The following is a 15555-nucleotide window of genomic DNA, read 5'->3' as shown; positions in this document are numbered from 1 at the left end:
ATGCATATTTTTATTTCCCTAATATTTATTTCCCGTAGCCCCACATTTGATTTTGAGATGCCCTAACTATCTTGCCGAGAAGAGAGGAGCTTAGATTTCATTAAATTTTTATTTATTTGTCGCTTTTCTTACCTAACCCACCAACCTGCATCTTAATTTGATCACCTCCGTTTGTCCTGCGGGGTAGAGGGATTGCTAATACCCTTCCCCACGGGCGTGCAACGCTTCTCTTTGGGCTCAAAATATCATGCAAGGTGGAGGAAATACATATTCCTCCCCTGTTATCTCGCTGTATGCTTTTATCTCTCTTTCACCTTGCGGGGTAAAGTAGAAAGCCTTTTAATTTTCATTCCTTCACCAGATTTCGTGGGTTCCAGTAGAAATTAGAGCAATATGAGCATAGCATAAGGTTTTAGACATATTTCACATGCTTTCAATTAAATCATTTAAAAAACAATTTAATTTATTCCTCTTTTTATATGAAAAAATAAATAAACCAATTGGATGATTTAAATACTTTCATTTATAAATTGTCTTGTTCACTCCAATCCATTTAATCCAGATATAATATTATTTAAATCAGATTGGTTTAAATAATGCGCATTTCTTTTAAAACTGGGTATCAATTGATCTTATTGAGTCATAACACCAGTCGGGTCCTCTGCACCACTGACCTTTAGAGATGCTTTGCAAACTCTAACTGGATGTAATTTGGGCTTGAAAATTTTAGCAAATGATGATTTAATTTGATGCTTGATAGCTCTGAGTTATGACCAAAACAACTTGAGTAGCCTCTGGAACTGGCTTCAAAAATTGACCAAATCATCTCTCCAAACCCTGAAAGCTAGCACACCTGAAAAATGTCATACAAAGAATCTAGAATATCAAACAAATGCTCAAAATGATGTCTGAGGTGAAACATATTGATCCTTGAAGTTGCCTACTCAAAAAATCTGGAAAGTGTTGCTTCTGAACCCAGAAAAAGTTCATTTGAAATGGGCCATAAAAACTGATCAAATGATGAGCTTGGGAGATACAAACCGGGAATGTGGTAGACAATTTTATTGAGAATAATGGGGTACAAATAATTTTTATTGTAGGTCAACTAGGTGTGAAATAAAAATTCACGAAGTGGGCTCCAAACTGTTGTTTGACACAATTCAATTTACAAAACTGAACTTTTTGCAAATGAAATCAACTTTGAAAACTTGTCAAACGGATTCATGGAGATAAGCCACTTGGCATGGGCTTCAAAAAATAGCAGAGAATCACAGAAAACTCTCTGTTTGGTTTGAAAATCAATTGGTACAAAGATACAACTGCTCAAAGAGGGCTACTCAGAAAAGTGCAATAACTCCAAATCAGCAACCTAACTTCCGGACCTCCAAAAGAGACTTCACAAACTTATCATAACTAATCATAAGAGGCCAAAAATGAGTATATAGCATCTCTATAAAGTGAATAACAATCTCCCAAGAGGATTTTGCATGACATTTCGTAGGTGCAAAAATATGAGCTCACAAACTGAGCTACTTAGGCTTGTTCTTACAAGGCGATTCTGAATGCAATATACAAAATTTTGAGCCTGGGTCTTCAAATTTAGATAAATTTTTTGAAGTCCCAACAAAATTTGCCAACATTATATACCTCCATAAACAATAACAATATAACCACTACCATTATCTAATGCATAATAAAACAACTATCATTTACTCTTTTAATGCACATGCATATGATCATTTCCTAATCTATCTATCATGAATGCAAACTATTTCATTTTACTACCCATTTATTCTTAAGTTTATTTTAGAGCACCAGTACCAAATGTTCATAATCTCATTTACTTTTTCATTACTTAACACCCTTATTTCCTTCCAACACGATCTACCATATTACCAATTCAATTCCTAACATAATGATCATCCACATAATACTAAATGCACATCGATAAACCAATACATTATTTTTATAAACTAATCAATATCCAAGATACATTATGATATAGCAATATGTCCTCTTACAAGAGTCATAACCTCATCCTAATATGTCAACTATCAATACATAAACATTTCCATTTTTATCTAGGACCATAGCTCTCAAGTACAAGTATAATAATCTCATAGTCTACAATAAAATGTCATACAATCATATACATCCATCTGCTACGATATCCAACCATAAGGTGAACATAATAGAATCCACATCCACGCATAAGAGCATCCAACGAAGAATATACCAATGGAAGAAGGCATAAAACCACCCGACCATGTGGAACCAAAGGAACCACCCCCCATGCTAGGAGATGACACAAGGTCCCATTCACACTATAGACCTAGGTTGACACCTAACAACATAAGGATACTACACAAGAACATCACCAACAAATAATCACATATCAAAACACACTACAAGGATAAACATAAAACATAGGAAACTCCCAGAGGTGTACCAACCAATCAAGGCATGGATCATGGACATGTGTAAGGGAAGAGTGTCATCACTTGCTATCCTCACATAGAAGGGGCAAAGCTTGTTGGCAATTGACACTCATCCGGTGACTTTAGCAGACTTATGTTGGTTGATTATTTGTTTAGGGTTGTCATTAATGGCAACTCTTCATGGTGGTTTGATTCGGCAGTCGTGATCCAACTTATAGACAGCTAACCAACAAAACAAGGCAAAACAGGGTATTTGAGTAATGCTTTGATCCAGAATGATCTCCGGTGATTACGGTGTTTGTGGTGATTATTTTTGTGATCTCGATGTTTGGTAAGACCTTTACGAAATGTGTGGTTATAATATTTTGGTCTGGTGTTATGTTTTGCTCATTATTGAAGTCGACTTGATCTACACGTTACACTTATTGAAGCCGAATTGAAGGAGATTGTTTTTGTGGTAAGACCAGATATATAAGATCATTGTGGCAGTTGATTTTCAGTGTGTTATGTGTGGTGATCCATTTTGGTGCGATTGAGCATAGTTTCACGTGCAAATTTTGCTTTTAGACCAACCGGTAGCTGATTGAGACAAAGACAAAGTATTTAGCAAAATAGAGATAGTCAAAGATTCAGAGCCTAACCAGAACTCATCTTTGCATAGTTAGATGTTCATTAAGAGATCATTTTATTGTATTTATACATTGTAAACAAATTGTAAGTCAGTGAGACTTCCTTGAGGGTTGTAGCCCTCCGGGAAACTTTATTGAGTAGTGAGCTCTAAGCAATGATCCTGAATGCAAGTGCATTCCCATCTATGTAATATTTATGTACTCCTAGCCATAGTATATGAATATTGTGGGTTTCAGCCCCACCGTGGTTTTTCTCTTCCTGGGTTTCCACGTAAAAAATTTGGTGTTGTGGATTTGTGTTTTTATTGTTGCATGTTTATGTTCTTATCTATTATGCATTGTTAACCGGTAGATAAAGAATAAGTATGTTATTTCAATTTCTGATAGATCACTGATTCACACCCCCCCCCCTCTTAGTGATCTTTGATTCTAACAATTAGTATCAGAGTTTGGTTCCTCTGAGGAATCTTAACCACTTGAGGAAGATCGGGGAGATTGATTCAATGGATTCCGGTTTCCAGAGACAACTCAATGTGGCACTTGAGGATTTTGATGTTGCTAGAAGTGAGGTTTGTACCTTGAAGAAGAATCTAAATGCAGTTGATGAATTCATCAGTGAACTGAAGGATCGGGAAAGCATCTGCAGAGAAAAGAGGAAGGAATTAATGGACAAGTTGAAGGAGAAAGAAGATCAGATCATGGAATACTAGGACAAAGTTGATGAAGTTGACAAGCTTGAGAGAGAGAATGCTTCTTTGAAGAATGAGATGCAATCCCTTGTGATGAGACTAGCTAAGGAGATTGAGGACCGAAAGAAGAATGAGGAAAATTTGGCACAATCATTGAAGGAAAGAGTTGATGAATCCTTAAGGCTTACCTATGAGAATGATCAGTTGAAGTTTGAGCTGACACAATCAAGGAATAATGGTCAAGAGCTTGAAAGGTAGATTGTTACCTTAAGGGATAAACTTGCTACTACCAATGAATACAAAGACAAATTCAAAGCTAGTTTAGCAAGACTTGATGAGATGCTGGAAAGTCAAAGACATGGGAAGGATATGTGAGGTCTTGGATATGAGAAAGGTGAATTCTCCAGATCTGGACAAGGCAATGCTAAACCTGATCAAAAGAAGAGAAAAAATCCTCTAGTAAGACAGCCTAATGTTCATAAATTTAATGGTAGATGTTTTACTTGCAACAAATTTGGTCATATGGCAAGTCAATGCAGAAGTAGGATGAATAATAGAATGATGAACAATAACAATATGATGAACAATATGAATAATGTTTCTACCTTTACCGGTCAATGTTCCATATGCAATAAGTTTGGACACAAGTCAAATGTGTGTAGAGCACTAATAAACAACATTCAGAACAAAAGATTCTATGCCTTTGGAATGTTTGGACATGTCTCTAATCAGTGCAGGACAAGACAGAACCGGATGAACTTCAGACCTATGAAGAAATAATGTTGTTTGCAGAGCATGCAACAAAATTGGTCACATTGTAAAGTACTACAGAAGCAAGAATAGTGCTTTGATAAACAAAAACAAATTAGATGAGAAGGGAAAAGCGAAAGTGGAAGAAATCAAAGATCAGCATAAGAAGATGTGGGTAAAGAAGGATGAATCTAAGGCAGATAATGGATCTATACCTGAATCCAGTGCAGAATCTTCATCTGGTAACTAGGGATTTTGGCCTTAGGGGTTGGAAAACCAATGAGAATCTTACAGTACCCCTTTGATGAGATATGTGGTCAATGGATTACAGATGGCAGTTGATATCTAGAACTAAGATGGTTGTTTTTGGTATCTGGTAGCTGAACAGGGCATCTGGTTAAATATTTGAGGTGCATTTATTTTGATGTGAAATTAGGGTTTGAAAAGTTAAAAAGGCAATTACAAGAATCATTCTTCATTTTGTGAATAGTGTTTTTTAGCTAAAGAACAAGGCAATCAAAGTTTCCAAGCGATCAAAGAGCTTAAAGCAATCTAACGAAGCAATCTAGGGCATCTGACAGTTGGTTAAGGTATTTCTCGAAGGGCATCTTTCTAAGTCTGATTTTATGAGATTTTTAAAATGGTATCTGCATCTTCCATTGCTACTCCACAAGTGGTTGAGGTTAAGGATAGGACTCGTCCTGTATTCAAGAAACACCCCTACAAGTCCATGGAGGACGACTCGATTGGAGCATTTTCTTTCGTTCCACATGGAATTCTACATGTCAATGTTGTTCGAGCTTATATTCACTATGAAATTGAAGAAAATGGCTCAGAAGACATCTTGGACTTGTATACTGATAAAATCATGGATGACATCAGCAATCCTAAGCTGAAATTTGCACAACTGAAGAAAAAGGGTTTCACCCAATTTGAGAATTTTCTAACTTTTGATGAGGAGTGGGTTAGATATGTGTTGAGTAGGATCCACACTGAATTTATGTGGCTTGATCAACCTTAAAAGATCGTTGTGGAAGCAATTAAGGCAGATACCTATTTGAATCAAACCGGTGAGAAGCCAGGGTTACGGAAGGTTACAAACCCTACTGTGAACAAGCTAACCGGTGCAAAATTTGAGGGGCGATCAATGAAGATCAGTACAATAAAAGAAGATGATGTTGAATTTATTGCTATGGTGATTGGTTATAAGGTGTATCAATCCAACATATTGAATTTGGTATCTGATACCGCAATTCATGTTGCTTAAAAAATGGTTAAGGAAGATGGTCATTATAACCTATGCAGTGTGTTGTTGGAGGAGCTGCTGATAAATTTGAAGAAGATTAAACAAGATAAAAAGCATGTTTTCAAATTAGGATCTTTGATTATCTGTCTGGCCCTATACTTCATGAACCAAATTCCCAGAACCGATAGAGTCCAGTGGGCTTATGACATACCATTTGCGCAGTAGATTGAGCAAGGACTTGACAGTCTTGGCAACCAAGACAATCAGAATGCTGCATTATGGGCTTTCTTCAAAACATTTCAAGATAAAATGAAGCAAAGAGTGTGAATCCCCAAAGAAATTGTCAAGAAATATGAGGGGACAATATGCTTTATGGTGAATAAGGATGAATGTCTAATGGAAGTAGTTCAATCCCAGACTGTTTGGATAATGCCAATGGGGTATGAGGTCGATGAGGCTACCTTGGAAGCATATGCTCAACACTTGCCAAACTCTTCGGAAGACACCAAGGAGGAGAGGTTCGAAACCTGCAAAGAGAAGTCAATGGAGTTACAATCCAAATTCACCAAACCGACAAGGAAGAGGAAGGTGGCGAAGATTGTTGAAGATATTCTTGTAGAGGAAGGCCATTCTCAGGAGAGAGTCAGGGCTGCTAGGGAAGCAAGGGATGCAGCTGAAAAAGAAAAGAAATAGAAGACTGCATTTGCTCCTGTTAAAATAAAGGTAACGGGACCTTCTCCCATTTCGATGAAGACACCTGTTGCTGAAGTTGAACCTTCTGGTGTATCTGCAAAGAGAAAAGGTGTTCTGAGGAAGAAACAAAAGACCCAGAGAGAGTATGTGGTGGTAACTCCGGTGCAATCAAAGACAAAATCTAATTCAGATATTCACAAGACACCAAAGAAAGGTGAATTTGCTAGGGTGATCCGGAAACCTCAATTCGATGGTGAGAAGGATGTGCAGAAGAAGAAGGCTAGATCTGAACCTGAATCGACAAGCAAGCCTAAGAAATGAAAGAAGACAAAATCAGATTTGGATGAGGCAATAGAATCCAGTAAGATGAAATCTTCCAAAATAGAGTATCATATTATTCCTCCTCTATCTACTCAAGAACTAATAGATGAAATTATTAAAGATGGAAATTTAAAGAATATCCTTGTATATTATGTAAATATGGATGATAAAGATCAGAGGAAGATTGAAGAAGAAGTAATCTTGTATATGGATGTATTTAGTAAGGCATTAATTGAGTTAGAAAAATATCTTCCCAAAGATTTGTACAACCTAATCGATGCTAGAAGAAAATCTGCTAGCCAAATGGACAGAGAAATAAAGGAGAGTGAACTGGTTAATCAGTGCAGCAGTATCACAATAGAAGAAATTGACAGATTAATTTTGTTGGCAAATAAGAAGGAATTCAGAAGTAAGCACACGTTAATAGTTTGATGGTCGGCAGAGTTGAAGAAATAAGGAGAGAAACCAGTGAAATCTGGAAAAAAAATTCTCACTGAGAACTGACTTGTAGATACTGATTCTCAAAATAATGCCACTCAGTCAGAAGATCCTCCGGCAGACAATGTAAATAAAGAAGAGGATACTCAGAACATTGGTGAACAACAAATTTTGGATTCTGTTGTGGATGAGCCTACAAAAGAAAGCGATAAACCAGCAGAGGCAGAGTATGGTGCACCAAGTGGTGACACCGGTGCACAAGTGGATGAGCCTACAAAAGAAAGTGATAAACCAGCAGAGGCAGAGTATGGTGCACCAAGTGGTGACACCGGTGCACAAGTGGATGAGCCTACAAAAGAAAGTGATAAACCAGCAGAGGCAGAGTATGGTGCACCAAGTGGTGACACTGGTGCACAAGTGGCACCTATAGAAGTTAAATCTAGACTTGTTGAGGGTGAGAAGAAAGAAGAGGTGAAACAAGATGAACCAGACAAGGACAAGGGTAAGGGTATGGAGACTCCAGTACTTGTGGCAATTGACACTACCAATACCCAAAGCCTAGGGAGTTTTCCACAATTCAATATCAATTTTTATAAACCCTTCACCCAAATGTCTCCAGCTAGGAGAATGATAGTTGTTGCTTTTCTTCATCCACAAGGCAGTCAAGAGTTAGCCCAATCGCAATCAAAAGAGAAGAAACTTATTGAAAATTATGTTAAAGTTTTGGAACATGTGGTACCGGATCTGCAACTTGACGCAAGTACCAGCTCATCCGGTAAGCTTCAAAATTAAATTGATCATATATCTACCAAATTTGATTCTTTATGTAAAGCATCAGCCCAACAAGCTATGGAAAAGTTTAAGGATGCTAAAATTCAAATATTTTTGCAAATGAATAATAATGATAAGGCACAGTTAGATAAAGAGTTTAAACTGGTTGATGAGGCCTTAGTGGAAGGAGGTACAATTTACATGTCTTGTCTAATTTTGACCAATTTTACTACTGAGATATACAAGAAAATAGAGAATTATAAAGGGCATTTAGCTCAAATTTCTCAGGCCTATGATCCCACAACCAATTTAACTGGCAGCATTGAGGGACAAATTTTGAACATCATTGAGCAGATTAGGAATTTTGAGAAGGAAAAGGAGAGAATGATCAGGCGAACAGTTGAACTCCAGAACTTAATTGGTCCCCGGTTGGACACTTTGGTATATCATAAAATAGGCTACATTCAGGAACATGTCTCAGGATACTCCTATTGAGATCGCAGCTATAGAATTTCACGCTTATGTTTTGAATGGTTTTGTTTCAATTTTTGAGAAGTTGTGAGCAAGATGGAACACATATCTTGGGTTCTTGGAGATGGTATATGCGGATATATTGAAGCATGTATAGATTTAATCCTCCGGTGAATGTATATATATGTACAATCAATTTTGGTACACACCCTATCTTTGGCATTTTTGTCAAAGGGGGAGAGATGAGGTGTAAAATGTACAGTGTACAGACTGATTGTATGTATGGAGTGTACAGTTCGGTGTATTGCAGATTCATGGATTTTTTATCTAAGGGGGAGCCTTAGAATTATTGAATTATTTTATTCTTTCATCCGATTGTACAGGTTTCAACACTTAGCCATTTTTCACAGGTGTTGCCATCAATGTCAAAGGGGGAGATTGTTGGCAATTGACACTCATCCGGTGATTTCAGGAGACTTCCAGTGGTTGATTATTTGTTTAGGGTTGTCATTGATGGAAACTCTTCATGGTGGTTCGATCCAGTAGTCATGATCCAACTTATTCGAAAGATGGAGGTAACTGGTAGACAGTTAACCAACAAAATAGGGCAAAAAGGGTTATTTGAGTAATGCTTTGATCTAGAATGATCTCCAATGATTACAGTGTTTGTGGTGATTATTTTTGTGATCTCGATGTTTGGTAAGACATTTAGGAAATGAGTGATTATAATATTTTAGTCTAGTGCTATGTTTTGTTCATGATTGAAGCCGACTTGATCTACACGTTACACTTATATTTTAGTCCAGTGCTATGTTTTGTTCATGATTGAAGCCGACTTGATCTACACGTTACACTTATTGAAGCCGACTTGAAGGAGATTATTTTTGTGGTAAGACCAGATATATAAGATCCTTGTGGTGGTTGATTTTTAGTGTGTTATGTGTGGTGATCCATTTTGGTACGATTGAGCACAGTTTCATGTGCGTATTTTTCTTTCAAACCAACCGGTTGCTGATTGAGACATAGATAGTCATATTTTCAGAGCCAAACCAGAATTCATCTTTGCATAGTCAGATGTAGATTAAGAGTTTTCATTGTATTTACACATTGTAAACAAATTGTAAGTCAGTGGGACTTCTTTGAGGATTGTAGCTCTCTGAGCAACTTTATTGAGCAATGAGCTCTAGGCAGTGAGCCTGAATGCAAGTGCATTCCCATCTATGTAATATTTATGTACTCCTGGCCATAGTATATTGTTAGACGCGCCTAGGCATTTTTGACACATACAGAATGAATCTCAGGCACATACAGAATGAATCTCAAACCCATAACCTCAATAGTTGATCTGTCCTCAAAAGTCAGCTCAGGTTGCAATCTCTGCGTCGACGAGAATCTCTCCCGTGACTCCAACATAGGCAAATACTCCTACAGTCACACAAATCAATCATCTCAGTCCTAGTGAAACTCACTATTCATCACAAAGTGTTGCTATTTATCCTAGTAGTACTCCCTGTTCATCACAAAGTACTACGTGTGTGACACTCACTGTTCATCACAAAGTGTTGCTCACATTTGCACTCACTGTTCATCACAAAGTGTTGCTCATATTTTTAGTACTCCCTGTTCATCACAAAGTACTATATCTTGGTACTCACTGTTCATCACAAAGTGCCTTGATCTATCTTATCCTAGGGCCTATGCTTAAGTGAATTCTCTTGAGTAGTTTCCTAATTGGCAACGTATGTTCTATCATAGAATTGTCAATCCTAGCCCTATTTGCTATCCTAGTCTTCCCTAGAGGACTTGCTTGAGTGTATCCTCTCAGCAGCTTATCCAATCGACAGTGTATGTTCATCACAAAACTACCAATTTGACCTAGAAGACACAAATTCACATTTTTGCACACAAACGTGCTTTCCTAACATAAACGCACATTTATTACATTACCTAGTATGCATTAATGACAACAATAAATGCATCAAAGTACAAGGAGTTTTTGTGGTACTTACTGGCTCTCCTGCCTCTGCTGGCCTCTGAAATCGGCGAACGCGATCGAATCTGTGAACCAATGCCATCACTGCTGACTGTTGCTACTCTATTCTCTCTCTGCACTCTGATCTCTTAGATGTGTGGATGACAATGAGGATGTTTTCCCCTCATGGTCTATCTTATAGACTACCCTAGCCCTAGTCTCCTGTGTCAGTCTTCGTTATCACGTGACAGGGGCTCAGATTTCATCGAGGCCAGGCGACTCCGAGGGAGGGAGTTCATCATAGCCATAGAGGGCTCCCTATGTATCAGTATTGTACCATTTTTGTATGATGATGTAGACACCTGCGGGTGATTGTAGCCATATGATTTTGACATCATTGTATCATGACACTTTATATATATATATGAGATGATTCATCTTTGTGGCAACTATATGCATGTGTACTTATGTAATGTATGTTCTTATGTGATGCTTATGATATGGATGCAATGCAATATATTTTTGTTCTTTTATGTTTTATATGTGTATGCATGATGCAAATGTGAATGTATGTAATGCAGATGAATATGATAATGCAAATGTAAATTGTGCTAACAGGTGTTGTGTGCAGGATGTGATGCAGTTGTGATATCTATATGTATGTATGAAATGCTTATATGTGGTAATGCAGGTGCAACTACATGAAATGCAAATGTTTTTGTTGTGTCATTATACTCAGTCATGTGATAGCAGGCTACACGGACTCGAGAAGGATGATGGAAGTCAATCAAGAAAGGGGGATGGAAGACATAAGATATGAAAGTGAAAGAGCTTCTTGTGCATTATCATCATTGAGCTTTATTATGGCAAGTAGGTTATGACAATCGAGGCATATGTTCGACCCAGAAAGTCATTGTACCTGTTTGCATGGAGATAAGACAGTCACAAACAAGGAATGCCCCAGTTCACACTAGACTCACAGTGTCCTCATATCCTTGGACAAGTCATAGCATTACTAAGAGACAATCCACAGACAGCAAATACAAATAGGTGACAATACCCCATCCTCGCCTTTCTAGTCAAAGACATCCCGGAAAAGTTAAAAGACATGTCACCAAAAAAAAGATGAAATCAAAAGAAAACCAAGACTCCACACCAACATCCACTGTAGTCCTCAAGTTTAGTGTCTCTTGTCACTTGTATAAGTCTTATTTGATTGTGGTCACAATGTTTACTTTCACAAAATGGATAGATAGCACTGAACCATAATGTTGTCTGAGTCTGTTGAAAGATTTGATTTGTTGAAGCCCATTGTTGCTACTGTGTCTCATTTGAAATTGACTGAATCCATGAAACTGATACTTTATAGTGGAGAAGATGAAACTTTATTGCGGATTTGTGATGCAAATGTTGCTTTATTGCGGATTGTGCGCGGATAGATTGAAGGAAGCTGGAAGAAACTGTACTCCTCGAAACATGTGATGTTCTCAGTTCCACACCCATCACTAGACGTAGGATTTGCCTTAGCCACAGATAGGATCTGATTTATTATGGATGGAAAGGGAGGTGAAAAGGGAGGTTTATTATGAATGGCTAACCAATCTTGGGTAGATCAATAACAAGCCATGATGGGAATGGGTAAGTTTATTATGGATGAATTGGTCGTGAGTGTGTGCAAAGTGAAGTGATGAAAGAGAATCCTGAAGGAGGGAGGAGCAATGTCTCTACACATGGCGCTGGTGACCCAGTTTTCACCATGGTACTTGCCCAGGGCACCACCGAAGTGGTTTTCACCATTGGACGAAATTATTTCTCTTTACTTTTTTCAATTTTTCAATATTTTTTGTGTCACAAGGCGCCTGTTTGCTAGGTTTTCACCAAGTAACGATTTTTTTTGTTTTATAATTTTTTTTTTGTATTTTTGACTTTTTTGATTTTTTTGTATTTTTGAAATTTTTGATTTTTTTGTATTTTTGAATTTAGGATATTCCAAAGAGCTATGTGTAGAACCTGCGAAGGTGCATGTTGTTGATAGGATCCTCCAAAGGTTCACCTTCTGTAGTTGAGAGCTGATATGCCCCAGATCCATATGCTGCTGTAATGATGTAAGGACTAAGCCAATTTGGTTCGAACTTGCCCTTCTTCTCTCTGTCTTGCTGATTTTTGGGATTTTCTCTAAGAACCAAGTCACCTACCTCAAATGTGTGAGGCTTTACCTTGTGATTGTAGTTGCATTGTTCCTTGACTGAATGATGTGTAGCTTGATTGAATGTCTTCCTCGATAAAGGATCTGAGATAGAATTACTAGTGTGTGGACTACGTAGGCCCATATGCGTGTCACCTAAAGAAGTTTGGGCATCTCTGACAACAAAGTCCTTCGAGGAAGCTCCATTAAAGGTCCATGATGTATCGCCAGAAGGGAATGGATGTGTGAAACAAGTGGATGAGTGATGAAGGCTTATGATTGCGAAAAGAAGTGAAAGTAGGATAGCATGATGGAGACTTAGGATCAACAAGTAATCTTTTTGACTTGCAATTGTAGAATTTTTGCCCCCAGTTATTTTGATATTAGCGGAGATCAACTCTTGCTCTTTTTGGTTTATAGGATTTTTATCCTTGACTTTGATTTTTGTAGAGTCCAATAGCTTTTGATTTTTATTTGGACTAAAGGACTTTTCTTTATTTTTGACACTTAAATTTTTTTGTTCATAGCTTGATTTTTCATCCCCAATTAGTAAGGGCTTTTGTAATTCTTGTTGATCCAAGTCTGGAAGTGGAGTGGAAATGGAATGAGTGGATGAAATGGTAAAGCTATGTGAGTTCTCAAGAGGGTTGGCGATACACTCAATAGATTCTTCGTTGGAACCACTCTTACGACTATTGATATCAAGAGATGCTTGCACCACTAGAGGAGTTTTGCATTCAGACTTAGTAGCCACAACACTAGGTGGTTCACACCCAATTCCTTGGCATTGCAAATTGTTTGTAGGTTGTTCCTGTTGATTGAATACCTTAGGAGATAGTGGGAGTTGATCAACATGAAAGATATACTCACCACATCCCATGTCTTTAATCTTGAATTTTTCTTTTAGCTCTGTTTGTTTTGACGTAGAAGCTTTCAAGGATTCTAGATCCACATATGCTGAAGAAGGAACAGCTTGTCGATTGACTGGGATTGTTATTTCTAATCTAGGTTGCAGATTGTTGCAATATATGAATGGATTTGGATCCGCTTTGATGGTCACTTCAACTCCATTGTGTGGAAACTTGATACATCGATGATATGTAGAAGGGACTGCGCTGACGTCCCAAGAGTATGTTGTATGTGAGATCTAGATCTAGGACTTGAAAAACCACATCCTTTGTAACTAGCCCAACTCTGAGAGGTAAGGTGATTGTGCTCTTGGATGAATGCTCTTCATCGTCATATGCCTTGATGGTGATTTTGTTTGTAGAATTCACAGCTTTATCAGAATATCCCAATTGTTTAATTGTGCTCAATGTACAAATGTTTAGACCTGCTCCTCCATCTATCAGGACTCGTTTGATTCTATGTTTATGTATGAAGGCTTCAATGTGTAATGGTGCATTATGTGGCTGACTTACGGAGGCGTCGTCGGCTTCTGTGAATGTAAGGGAATGTGGAATGGAAAGGTATCCCACCATGGCTTGAAACTGGTCCACATTCAGATCAGTAGGAACGACAGTGTCTCTCAAGATTTTGTCAAGAATAGCTTTATGTGCGGGGGATATGCGTAAGAGCTCAAGGATGGAGATGAGCGCGGGTGTCTTCCCTAATTGTTCTACAAGGTCATACTCAGGCTTGGTTGATGAGGAGGCAGTGTTCTTGGCTGGAGCACCTTGCAAAGTGATTTTACCTCGACGAGTTGTGACATGACATTCAGAGGTAGGTTCGGAAGAAGATCCAACGCCTTTTAGGACAATCTTGGGTCTCCGGGTAGAATTATCAAACGTTTTGTCCTTGATGATAATGGTAGAGACATAATTGTCCATCAAGATGTGATTGATAATTGAATCATAGTTGTAGGATGCTCTGGTATAGTTGGTTTGATCATTTGTGGCTTTAGCTTTTCCCTTGTCATGCTTTGGGAATGGTTCCTTAAACATCTCATGTTCTTGATTGGATGAGTGTCCCTCAATCTCAATGTCACCTCTATCAATGAGATCTTGTATGATGTTCTTCAGTCGATGACAATTTCCTGTCTTATGACCCTTGCTCTTATGAAATTCACAATACTCATCATCGTTCCACCAATTTGGTTTAACCTTTGGTTCATATGGAGGAAAATCTGGAATTGTGATTACTTTGTTTGCCACTAGCTTCTTGAAAACTGACTCAAGTGGTTCTACCAATGGAGTATCATATGCTTGACCATGTGTATGTGGGACCTCTGGTTTTTGAAACAAAGATGATGGTGATTCAGGTACCATATGTGGTCCTCTATTGCCTCCACTATTAGGTCTCCTTTGATCCATGTTGGAGTGAGGTTGTTGCAAAGGTTGATTTTCCATTATTTGAGACATGTCAAAATCATGAGGTATCTTGGCTCCACTTTGTGCCATCATTTGTAAGAAGTATTGTCTATCCCTCCTCATTATTTCCTCAACCAATCAATTGAAACGGGGATCCATAATGGATTCTTCCACATCTGTTGAATGTACTGAAAAGCTATCCATATCATCATTGTGGGTAGCATTGTTGTTTGTAGTGTCCATGTTCTCAACATTTGGAATGTTTCTATAGGCATCCATGTCAGGTAATGTAGTATGATCAGAATTGAAAAAGATATCATTGTCATACTCATAAGAACTCATGTTTGCGGACTCTTGAGCCTCTTTAGTTTCTCTCCTAGATTTTTGAAGATGGGTTTCAACCATGAACTAGGTATTGACCAAGATGTGTGAGACTAGATGAAAAATGGAAAAAGTATGGAAGACCAAGAGTTGGATGGAATGTAAATGAATCTAAAGTGTACTTGCAATGTCCAAAGTGTAAGACCAAGTATGTATGTAGTAGAGTAGGTGTGACTTCCAAAGAGAGGATAGTTTCTCTTGATGGGGTAAGTTGACCTTGACTCTAAGTAAGACCAAATGAGACCCAAAGGTAAGAAACCTT

Source organism: Cryptomeria japonica, chromosome 5, assembly GCF_030272615.1.
Source record: "Cryptomeria japonica chromosome 5, Sugi_1.0, whole genome shotgun sequence".
Taxonomy (NCBI): domain Eukaryota; kingdom Viridiplantae; phylum Streptophyta; class Pinopsida; order Cupressales; family Cupressaceae; genus Cryptomeria; species Cryptomeria japonica.
This window is presented reverse-complemented; position numbering follows the sequence as displayed.